We start from the raw sequence: 12,197 nt of genomic DNA, 5'->3' as shown, positions 1-12,197 counted from the left end.
CAAAAAGGAGCAAAATATCCTCCTCAAAAAGGCGCATTAAACCGACGGTGAAGATGAGCCGTTGTCTCCACCGAGGTGGCAGTGGTTGACTTGGCAACCGAACCTCTCGGGTTGTTGAGCTAGATACACGCTCATCATGTAGTCATTTTTTATTGGCATTTTGTAAGTAAGTGTCATTGTGTGTGTTTTAATATCGTAGAAATACGAAATAGCTTTACTCCGCACTTAACATCTCTGGACTGAAGGATGTTGTCATATGACAGCATCTTCTTCTTTTTTCTAATTATTAATCTCCTCAGTCATCCTCTCCATTTGTGCTTTCTCCCTTTTTCTTCTTCGTTTTGTTGGAGACTCAGGCCCCGCCGCTCAAGTCCCCAGGGAGAGGTTGATGCGGTAAAACAAATCTGATGGATCCAATGTGTCTGGAAGCAGCAGTTTGGACCTCATGGCGTCCTAGACAATGGAGGAAAAAGGAAGGAGAAGGTATCAAAGCAATCAGATGTTCATCAAGCTCATCATTTCGCCTGTTGAAGTGAGCTAGTGTGTGTGTGTGTGTGTGTGTGTGTGTGTGTGTGTGTGTGTGTGTGTGTGTGTGTGTGTGTGCATGCAGGCCTCTCTGATATCAGCTAGCGTGTGTGTTTGTGTATGTGCGAGCTTGTAAATGTTTGATGGGTTTTGATCCTACCATCTGTCCACTACACCACTGCATGGCGGAGACAAAGACAGAGAGGTTGGGTTACGCCAAGGTCTACAAACGATTGAAAATGAATATGTTCCCATGTGAGCAGCATATATTTAACGGGTGTTTAAATGCTACCGTAAATGCTCCAAACAGATTGTACAAAATGTTGTTGTTTTTTTTAATTTGTCAACACATTTTTTTAACTGTAATAATAATTTAGAGTGCATGAGAAAGCGAAAAGGAAACTATAGCTGTTGTTGACTGGTGGTCATGTATTACCACAGCAACAGCAGAGCCAATGTTGTATTAGCAGTAAGCATCAAGCTACTCAGTCAGCATTAATTCTGTTGTTTGGCTCATTGCAAACAGTGTAATACGTGTTTCGCACCAACAGCTGACATTTTAAAGCACATGCAGATAAGATATAATTTGAGTGTAATAAAATCTTATGACAATGAGAAAAAAGTATAATAAAATCTTTATATCAGGAAAAATAGTTGTTATTTTTTATGATTATAAAGCCAAAATTTGGTCACAAAAAAGTCATAATTTAATAAGAAGGAAAATAAAATATAAATACTATTTGAACAAATAAATAAAATCTCTGGTAAATATTGTGTAAACAAATTTTATCCGAGTAAAATTTTATTGTTATATAAATAAAGTTTAATTTTATGAGAATACTTTTTTTTTTTTTACTAACGTTTACATTCTAATGAGAATAAAGTCAAAATTTGACAAGACATAAAATGCATATACTCATGCATGCAGAAGTAGATAAGGCTGCAGGATGCTGACCATTTCTTACACTGCATATTCAGGTACTGCCTTGTTGAGTTATAAAAAACACAACTTCAGGTGGTTGCCTACAGCCACAGCTGTTAATACTAATACATTTTGAGCTCAAACAAGGCAATAGTTCAACTGTAAACAATATTTAGGCTGTTGGCGTGGCGAAGTTGGTAGAGTGGCCGTGCCAGCAATCGGAGGGTTGCTGGTTACTGGGGTTCAATCCCCACCTTCTACCATCCTAGTCACGTCCGTTGTGTCCTTGGGCAAGACACTTCACCCTTGCTCCTGATGGGTGCTGGTTAGCGCCTTGCATGGCAGCTCCCGCCATCAGTGTGTGAATGTGTGTGTGAATGGGTGAATGTGGAAATAGTGTCAAAGCGCTTTGAGTACCTTGAAGGTAGAAAAGCGCTATACAAGTATAACCCATTTATCATTTATCATTTAATACTTATGTACATGGGATTTCTTTGTTTTTTATTTTTCAACAAAAAAAAACATTTTCCATATTATCATTATGGGGTATTGTGTGTAGAATTTTGATGACAAAAATGTATTTATTCAATTTTGGAATAAGGTCAACTTGTGGAAAAAGTGAAGCACTGTGAAAAAGTCCGGATGCACTGGAGATCAAGCGTTTGTAGTCATTTACAGAAGAAAAAAAAAAGACCCGTAAATAAAAAACATTTTTTTAATTAATTTAAAATAAGTTTGTACAAATAAAAGCCTTTGCCTTTGTAGATGACTGATCCTCTCTGTAGCTGCAGCATTGATTGATATCACATATTTCCACTGTTTTATAATGAGGCATGTCGGCATCCATTTAAGTTACCAATTATTTGGGCTGCGAATCTTTGGGTGTCCCACGATTCGATTCAATATCGATTCTTGGGGTCACGATTCGATTCAAAATCGATTTTTTTCGATTCAACGCGATCCCCGATTCAAAATGATTCTCTATTCATTCAATACATAGGATTTCAGCAGGATCTACCCCAGTCTGCTGACACGCAAGCAGAGTAGTAGATTTTTGTAAAAAGCTTTTATAATTGTAAAGGAAAATGTTTTATCAACTGATTGCAATAATGTAAATTTGTTTTATCTATTAAATGAACCAAAAATATGACTTATTTTATTTTATTCTTTGTGAAAATATTGGACACAGTGTGTTGTCAAGCTTATGAGATGCGATGCAAGTGTAAGCCACTGTGACACTATTGTTTTTTTTAATTTTTTTTTATAAATGTCTAATGATAATGTCAATGAGGGATTTTTAATCACTGCTATGTTGAAATTGTAACTAATATTGATACTGTTGTTGATAATATTCATTTTTGTTTCACTACTTTTGGTTTGTTCTGTGTCGTGTTTGTGTCTCCTCTCAATTGCTTTGTTCATTGCTGTTCTGAGTGTTGCTGGGTCGGGTTTGGTTTTGGAATTGGATTGCATTGTTATGGTATTGCTGTGTATTGTTTTGTTGGACTGATTAAGGTAATTAAAAAACAAATAAAAAATCGATTTTTTAAAAATGAGAATCAATTCTGAATCGCACAACAGGAGAATCGCGATTCGAATTCGAATCCATTTTTTTCCACACCCTTACCAATTATGTTCTTGCCGTTTAAAGGGATCATTTTCATTTGATCTTGTCATGATTTCAAAGACAGAATTCAAAATGATACTGCATTCGATTGCGTACCTAATTAAGTGTCCACTCAGTGTGTAACTTACTAAATTTACTTACATTTGCTATAAATTAATGGGAAACTGTCTGGGAGTCTTTCTGTTATATCTTAAATCCCCCATCGTTGTTTTATGTATTACGTATATACATAAGTATATATGTAATGTAGTAACAGGCACCTTCTTATTAACATGTAATATTTACGTATTTTGCTGATTTTAAGCATACGACGGTGTATTCATTTCACAAACGCATCACATAGTCTGTGTTTTCCTTCAACAACATCACTAGGCATCATGCAGCAGTAGTGAAGTGCTGAACAAGATATGCAAACTTCAAACATAATAAAACCATCACTTATTGTACAATGTCTGCTCTCACTGGGATGCCGATTGATGGTATCTTCATATCTTCCAGTTTAGATAAGGAATTGATCATAATCCTCATGAAAGGTAAAAAAAATGTGCCGCAAACAAGCGTCTTTTTGTGCTTTCTTTCTATAAGTTGGATGTCAAAGGTGACCAACATCTGGGTTTATGGCCACATCCTTCAACTATCCAGGTAAGAGGCATTTTTTATAATCTAGAACTAACTTTTACCAACTCAGAGGTCGACTCAATATGTCAATATAGCAGCATACCCAGCAGGCACAAGACATTAAAACAACGTTGAGAACTTGTTAAATTAGGTCCGGATGTTGAGCAACTCAAACATAACGTTTTGACGATGTTTAATTAATGTTGGGTTCTGACGTTAATTTGACCGTGGAATTTTGGTCATTTCCCAACCAATATTCTACAACACAAATACAACGTTGAAACAACATGCTTTTTTCACGACCAACAACGTGGGTCCAACGTTAGTCACCAACGTTGTCTGAATTTACAAATACAACTATTTTGCAACGTTGTTTCAAAATCAGTTTTAAAGGACATGTATGTATAATCAACGTTGTATCAATGTCTTGTGCCCGTTGGGCAGGGGTCCCCAAACTTTTTGACTCGGGGGCCGTATTGGGTTAAAAAAATTTGGCCGGGGGCCAGGTTGTATATATATATATATATATATATATATATATATATATATATATATATATATATATATATATATATATATATATATATATATATGTATATATATATGTATATATATATATATATATATATACACTACCGTTCAAAAGTTTGGGGTCACATTGAAATGTCCTTATTTTTGAAGGAAAAGCACTGTACTTTTCAATGAAGATAACTTTAAACTAGTCTTAACTTTAAAGAGATACACTCTATACATTGCTAATGTGGTAAATTTAAGTTAAGTTAAAGTTAAAGTACCAATGATTGTCACACACACACTAGGTGTGGTGAAATTTGTCCTCTGCATTTGACCCATCCCCTTGATCACCCCCTGGGAGGTGAGGGGAGCAGTGGGCAGCAGCGTAGCCGCGCCCGGGAATCATTTTTGGTGATTTAACCCCCAATTCCAACCCTTGATGCTGAGTGCCAAGCAGGGAGGTGATGGGTCCCATTTTTATAGTCTTTGGTATGACCCGGCCGGGGTTTGAACTCACAACCTACCGATCTCAGGGCGGACACTCAAACCACTGACTATTCTAGCTGCAAATGTCTGTTTTTTGGTGCAATATCTACATAGGTGTATAGAGGCCCATTTCCAGCAACTATCACTCCAGTGTTCTAATGGTACAATGTGTTTGCTCATTGGCTCAGAAGGCTAATTGATGATTAGAAAACCCTTGTGCAATCATGTTCACACATCTGAAAACAGTTTAGCTCGTTACAGAAGCTACAAAACTGACCTTCCTTTGAGCAGATTGAGTTTCTGGAGCATCACATTTGTGGGGTCAGTTAAACGCTTAAAATGGCCAGAAAAAGAGAACTTTCATCTGAAACTCGGCAGTCTATTCTTGTTCTTAGAAATGAAGGCTATTCCACAAAATTGTTTGGGTGACCCCAAACTTTTGAACGGTAGTGTATGTATGTATATATACATATATACATTGTCTTTATAATCAGTTTTGTCATTTAACATCAAATAACATTGATGTTCATCAACATTTAACATTGTCACATTATCGATGGGAAAATTCATTTTTAGACAGTATGATTTGCCTGAGCGGCTAGGAGACACCGAGAGTAACAAGCCGTAGAAAATGGATTAGAAAGGAAAGATTTAAAAAAAAAAAAATTTTTAAATTAAAAAAAAAAAAATATATATATATATTTTTTTAACTTGGGACTTCCCGTGGGCCGAATTTTGGATGCTGGGGGGCCGGATCTGGCCCGCGGGCCGTAGTTTGGGGACCCCTGCCGTTGAGTAAGCGATCACGGCGCCGCTAAAAATAGTTTGTCAGCAAAAGTGCTCATAGTAACAATATCGCTAATACTTGATAAATATTCATACACAAGATTTAAATTGGAATATTTTTGATGTTTTTTTAGAGGGCTTTATGGGCGCAATAGGGTATTCCCATTATCTGCATTGTCAGCCACCTCACACTGGCCGTATTTTACAACTGAGAATGCATAAAAAAAAGAAAATTATACTAGTATGGGTTCTTGTCTTACATAGGGACTGTGAATGATAGGCAAAGTTCCAAAAAAGAGAAGTTCCTCTTAAATTAAGCAAAGTATGTGTGGATGTGAGTGTGGATGCTTGTCTGTCTCTATCTGTGTTGGCCTTGTCCCGAAAAGGGACAAGCAGTAGAAAATGGATGGATGGATGGATTAAAACGCCAATTGTAGCTTCTCTCTTTGAATCCATAATGCAATTTTGGAAAGCCTATCAACTCACCTCTTGTGTGATAATCACCTCCATCATGACTGTGATCTCCATTTAAGGCTTCATCTGAGCATTGCCAGCCAGCTAGATGATCAATGTATGCTAAACAGCTTTATATTGACTTTTCAGCAGGTATTGATTGTAGTGGTCCATGACATTTCAATGCATAGCACAGTGCATGGTTAATGTTGAGCTTAAGGGGGGTATAGGTGACATGCTTTCTTTGTGTTCACACTGTGCTAAATGCATGAACAAATATGTTCATACATGCACAGCAAATACACTAGGCCCTTCCTCCAAAATAGTCACCTTGTTGGGGCACCTCCCATGAGCAGAAAGGTTTGAACACTGATCATGTCTGTCTCTCTCTACTAATTAATGGCTCGAACTAGCGACAGGCCAGAATGTGAACTCTTCAAAGTGAGGTCAATAAACGCGACACAGCAGAAAGGTGCATTCAGAGTGGGGGGTGGGATCAATCTCCTGAAACCTTGCGCACTAAAAAAGTCACAAAAATGAGAACACAGCTCATACAACGATAATCAGCTAAACAAATTGTCATTTTACGATAATAAATACATAATTTCAAGACAATAACATTGTAAAAATATGAGGAAAAAATTACAATAAAGTTAAACATCAGAAAAAAGGTTATACTGTCACGATAATTAAGTCTGAGTTTGTTTCAAAAAAAGGCTTAATAACTCAACTAAAAATAAAATTTTAAGAGAAAAAAATCTAAATTGACATTTTGGGGGAACACAATTCGTACACTGCACCAACAATGTTGTAAACTTGCCAGAATAATGTTGATATTTTGGGAGAATAAAATGTGTATACTTTACAAATAACATTGTAATTTTATGAGGAGAAGGTTGACATTTTGGGTGGAATAACCTTTGTATACTACGAGAATGATAGACAAATATCAAATCTAAACTTTAAGGTTTAAGATAAATGTAAACACTATTTGAATAATTTTAAGAGAAAGTGCACATTTTATCAAAACAAACTACAAACACAACCTGAATTAAGACATAATAATACCAGAATAATGTAATTTTATGAAAACAATGCCAAAGCTAATGGGATAATACAAAAAAAGTTTGTTTGTTTTATTTGCACACAGAATGAGAGAAAACAAAGAACAATACACAATGAAAAGCATAAATATTTGCGGTACAGGTTAAAAGACCCTAAGTAAAGACACCTCCCTCAAAATGTCCCAATTTACACAGCAGCAAAAAATACAAATAAAAAATAGACAAGTCATGTCGTATACAGCAAACATCTTCATTAAAACATGTAATTTACTTCAGACAAACATGACCTTCAATTTTTTTTTAAAGAATAAAATGTAGTTGTAGATTGAAGAGCTGGTGGCATTTTATTCCTCTGTATTTTGGTGTAAATGTCTTAGTTGACGTTCAACATAATGGTAGATAAAAGTCATGACAGTGTCTTGTTGAGTAAGTATGTATATTAGAAAAAGGTGGAAAACAATGATGGAAAACCGTTGGTAAATCAACAAACAAATGTACATACTAATAAAATGGATATACAATATATGTTCACATTAAATATTGTCAAAATACTGTTTAAAAAAAAAACCAGAAGCAGATGAAGACAGTATATTGGAAAAATTCTTTATTCTCCAAAAATTATTTTGGATTAATAAAATTTGATAAAAAAGTATGAATGACAAGTAGCACCCGACATACTATTGCAGAACTTTATAAGTGGATATATTAAACTATATTATAAAGTCAACATACAACAACAATCAATCAGTCATCAATCAAACTTTATTTATATAGCCCTTAAATGTAAATGTCTCAAAGGGCTGCACAAACCACAGCGACATCTGATCCTCTGATCCCACATTAGGGCAAGAAAAAACTCAACCCGATGGGCACAATGAGAAACCTTGGAAGGGACAGCAGATGTGAATTTAAGGAGAATAGAATCCACCAGAATCATTTTACGGATATAAAATCAAAATTTCACGTGACTAAAATCTATATTTTATGAAAACAATGTCCCAATTTTATGGGAATAATGTCCAAATTTCAGAAGAATAAAACTAAATTACTAAATCACTTAAGTCCAGATTTTACAAGAATACAGCTAAAATTTTATGAGAATACATTTTAAATATTAAGTAGCTGAAGTCATAGTTTTATAAAAATAAAGTCCACATATTATGGGAATAAAAAATATAATGTTAACAAAGTTGTAGTTTTATGAGCATTCTACATACATTTCAGAAAAAAACGTACAAAGTTGTAATTTTAAAAGACAAAAAGTTGTGATCTTATGAGAATCAAATTAGAATATTACAAGAAAAAAAGTTTGTTTATGTGTTTGTATACATACTGTATGTATGTATATATAACAAGGCATATATATATACTGTATATATGTATGTATATACTGTATATATTTTTTTTGGGGTGGGGGGGCAGGAATCATTATCTTATGTAAATAAAGTAAAAAACAACAACTATTGATTAAAGCAAGAGACAATTTGCATACAGTGCTGGTCTCTGAGGGATCGCGTCTTTGGGTGACGATTGAATGAACTAAGATGGGGGTTGTAGGGGAGTGACTAAAGAGCAGCTGGAGGCAGTGGTGTGTAGTCATGTTGTGAAACGTCATTTTGACTGACACACACACACACACACACACACACACACACACACACACACACACACACACACACACACACACACACGCACACACACACACACACACACACACACACACACACACACGCACACACACACATCTCAAAGTACATCCCAGCATGGTGGGAGGTGCAGCTGTACAACATGATAAGACACACTTTCAGCTCCACCTCCAACTTAATGTGATCCGTCATCACTATTAGCTTAACCATCATTAACACACACATGCAAGGTGACTAACGTCAGGTCTTGATGAACACACACTACACACGACAGCAGTTTCATCACACACACATCAGTGACACTTTAAGGAGGACTTTCATTATTGATGAGACCACATACTCTGTACATTTATTGGGGGTGTGGGGCGGCTCCAGTCTGCTTGACTCAGCATTCCTCTGCCTATTGCTCTTTTTTACGCTTGTGTCAGCACTGTGCATGTGTGTGTACACATACGCACAGGAAGGAGACAATAATGGCAAGGCAAACATAGACAATACTGTATACTAAACTAAACACAACCATTAAGAGATAGAAATATATCTAGATGTAAATCTGAATGATCATATATTAATATAATTTATACTGTATCTTATACATTCCATTGTTTTTTTTAATTTTAGATTTGTTTGTATTATGTGTTGTTATGTTATACAATACAGTATTATGGTTATTGAGAATGTTCTGTCAGTATGCTGTACTGCATCCTCACGATTTGGTACCTAACGAGCTACATCCCTAATTACGATGATACATTTTTTTCTTTGCAAAAGCCATAATTCGCAGAGAAAAAAAGTCGACAATGCGATGCGAAACAAGTTACAATATTATACAAAACAGTAATTTTACTATAGTAAGTTTTATTTTGAAAAGCAGTTGAGTATGAAGTTGTAATTTTAAGAAACTGTTAGAAATAAAATAAAGTTGTATAAAAGCAAGTGCATGAAGTGGTAATTTGACAAAAAGGCATAATTTTGAAAATAAAAAAGAGTTAAAACCATAAAAAAAGTTGCAATATTATTAGAAAAAAAACCTATTTATTTCACAATACTATATACCGTATTTTTCGGACTATAAGTCGCAGTTTTTTTCATAGTTTGGCCGGGGGTGCGACTTATACTCAGGAGCGACTTATGTGTGAAATTATTAACACATTACCGTAAAATATCAAATATTATTTAGCTCATTCACGTAAGAGACTAGACTAATAAGATTTCATGGGATTTAGCGATTAGGAGTGACAGATTGTTTGGTAAACGTATAGCATGTTCTATATGTTATAGTTATTTGAATGACTCTTACCATAATATGTTACGTTAACATACCAGGCACGTTCTCAGTTGGTTATTCATGCGTCATATAACGTACACTTATTAAGCCTGTTGTTCACTATTCTTTATTTATTTTAAATTGCCTTTCAAATGTCTATTCTTGGTGTTGGGTTTTATCAAATAAATTTCCCCAAAAAATGCGACTTATACTCCAGTGCGACTTATATATGTTTTTTTCCTTCTTTATTATGCATTTTCGGCCGGTGCGACTTATACTCCGGAGCGACTTATACTCCGAAAAATACGGTAAGAGTTTTATTTTGAAAAGTCAGAATTTAGTCTACAGTCATCATTTTAAGAGAGTTGATTACTGTAGCTATTTATTTAGTGTTTTAATGCTATCCTTTATCCACAGCAAATTTTGTTAATGGGCTACAAGCTACATTACACACCCATTTAAGAGTGAAAAGACATAATACAATAATAAATAAGAATGCGATATTATGAGGAAAAAAAACCCTTCATTTTAATATGTAATAGCAAATTTACGAGAATAAAGTTGCAATTTTAAGAAACTGTATTAGAAATATAATGTTGGAATTAGACAAAAACAAGTTTATGTTTTAAGAAAAAAAGATGCAATAACATAAGAAAAAAGATGCAATATTATTAAAAAAAACAACCAATTAATCTTATAATATTATAGTAAGAGTTTTATTTTAGTAAGTCAATATTTTATGAGGACAAATTCATAATTTTAAGATAATGTATTATATATACCGTATATTTTGTGTTCTAATGCTATCATTTATTTATAGCAAATGTTGTGCTACATGCTATGTTACAGACCCATTTAAGAAAAAAGTAATATAGAAATTGCAATTTAGAATGTTGTAATTTTAGAAGACTATACTCTGAATATTACAAGAAAAAAAAACAGTTTTTAAAATGATTTATGCTTATTACAAATTGTGATTACATTTTTAAAAACAGATTAATTAATTTTGATTAATCACAGTAAATTACTTACTTAAATTAACATTTAAAACACAAATGGAATTTTTTTGTCAAAATATAGTGCAGGAAATTTGCCAGCGAGCACGACAGTTGTTGTCTCCTTCCTCATCTTTGCTCTATGCATTGACCTCAGCCCTGACGATATCACAATCCGCGCCTTTCAGGTAACCATCCGCAATCAAGGTAAAGGTGCATGTGCGATCAGACAAACTGATTAAGTACATGATTAATGCAATAAGGTTTTGTGATTAATCGCACTAGTTAACTTTTACAGCCCTAATTATTTTGTAACAATATTTGTTAATATAACATATTATACGCTATGTTGTCCTATACTATGGCATGTTTTTGAAATGTTGCAGGTTATGCTACACAGCAGTACCTCAACTTAACAGCTTAATTGATTCTGTGACGGAGCTCTAAACTCAAAACACTTATATCTCATATCAACGTCTCTCATTGAAATAAACTGAAATCAATTTAATTGGTACTTGGCTCATCCAATCCAAAACAGCACAAATTTAACATTTAACATCCATCCATCCATTTTCTACCGCTTGTCCTTTTCAGGGTTGCGGGGGAGGGGGAGGGGGGGGGGGTGCTGGAGCCTATCTCAGCTGCATTCTGGCAGAAGGCGGGGTACACCCTGGCCAAGTTGCCACCTCAATTAACATGCCTTTCAAAAAGAAATACAAACTTTTATATAAGAAATATTATATAAAAACAATACAATAGAATACACTACAAAAAGCTATAGTAGTTTTATTAAGTATTGTGATTGTAATGTACAGCATTTAGCAAGTGAGTGAGTGAACTTGCGTGGGATCTCCTTCCAGCTGTTTCTCCGTCAAATGCACTTTCAGCAGCTTTTCAATATTTTAATGGATAAATATCCATCGTTTAGATTTAATTTTAACATCCATGGTTGGCGTCAGACTCGTTCTGCTTCGGTATGGTGCAGACTAGCAGTGATATGCTTGAATTGCATTGCCAAGTTGGTGACACTCTTGGTCACGTTTTTGATGATTTTGTTCTTTAATTCAATGAATATCATCCACTTCTTCTTCTCAGCATATTCCTTAACACTTACTTTTAACCTTCCCATGTTTGGAAAAACAAAGTTACAGTATGTCAATCACTAGCTTTAAGCTCATTCTAGCAATTAAAACATGGGACGTCATGTATTAAGAGTCGCATGGATTTCCTACTAAGAACTGGCATACGTTCAAATCCAGAAAATGGCGTACGAATTCAAGCACATTTCTATGTTA

General features: G+C 34.7%; 1 protein-coding gene across 1 annotated transcript in view; it reads left to right on the top strand.

Annotated features, from left to right (window-relative positions):
- Positions 1–361: 361 nt before the first annotated feature.
- The window catches only part of cpeb4b (cytoplasmic polyadenylation element binding protein 4b), a 90,604-nt gene continuing 78,768 nt past the window's right edge, over positions 362–12,197 (top strand). Inside the window, exon 1 of the mRNA XM_062048788.1 lies at positions 362–483. The gene's annotated coding sequence lies outside the window, so the exon portion shown is untranslated. The remainder of the gene's footprint in view (positions 484–12,197) is intronic.

Source organism: Entelurus aequoreus, linkage group LG05 (assembly GCF_033978785.1).
Source record: "Entelurus aequoreus isolate RoL-2023_Sb linkage group LG05, RoL_Eaeq_v1.1, whole genome shotgun sequence".
Taxonomy (NCBI): domain Eukaryota; kingdom Metazoa; phylum Chordata; class Actinopteri; order Syngnathiformes; family Syngnathidae; genus Entelurus; species Entelurus aequoreus.
The sequence above is the reverse complement of the archived record's forward strand: the minus strand, read 5'-3'. Positions and strand labels throughout refer to the sequence as shown.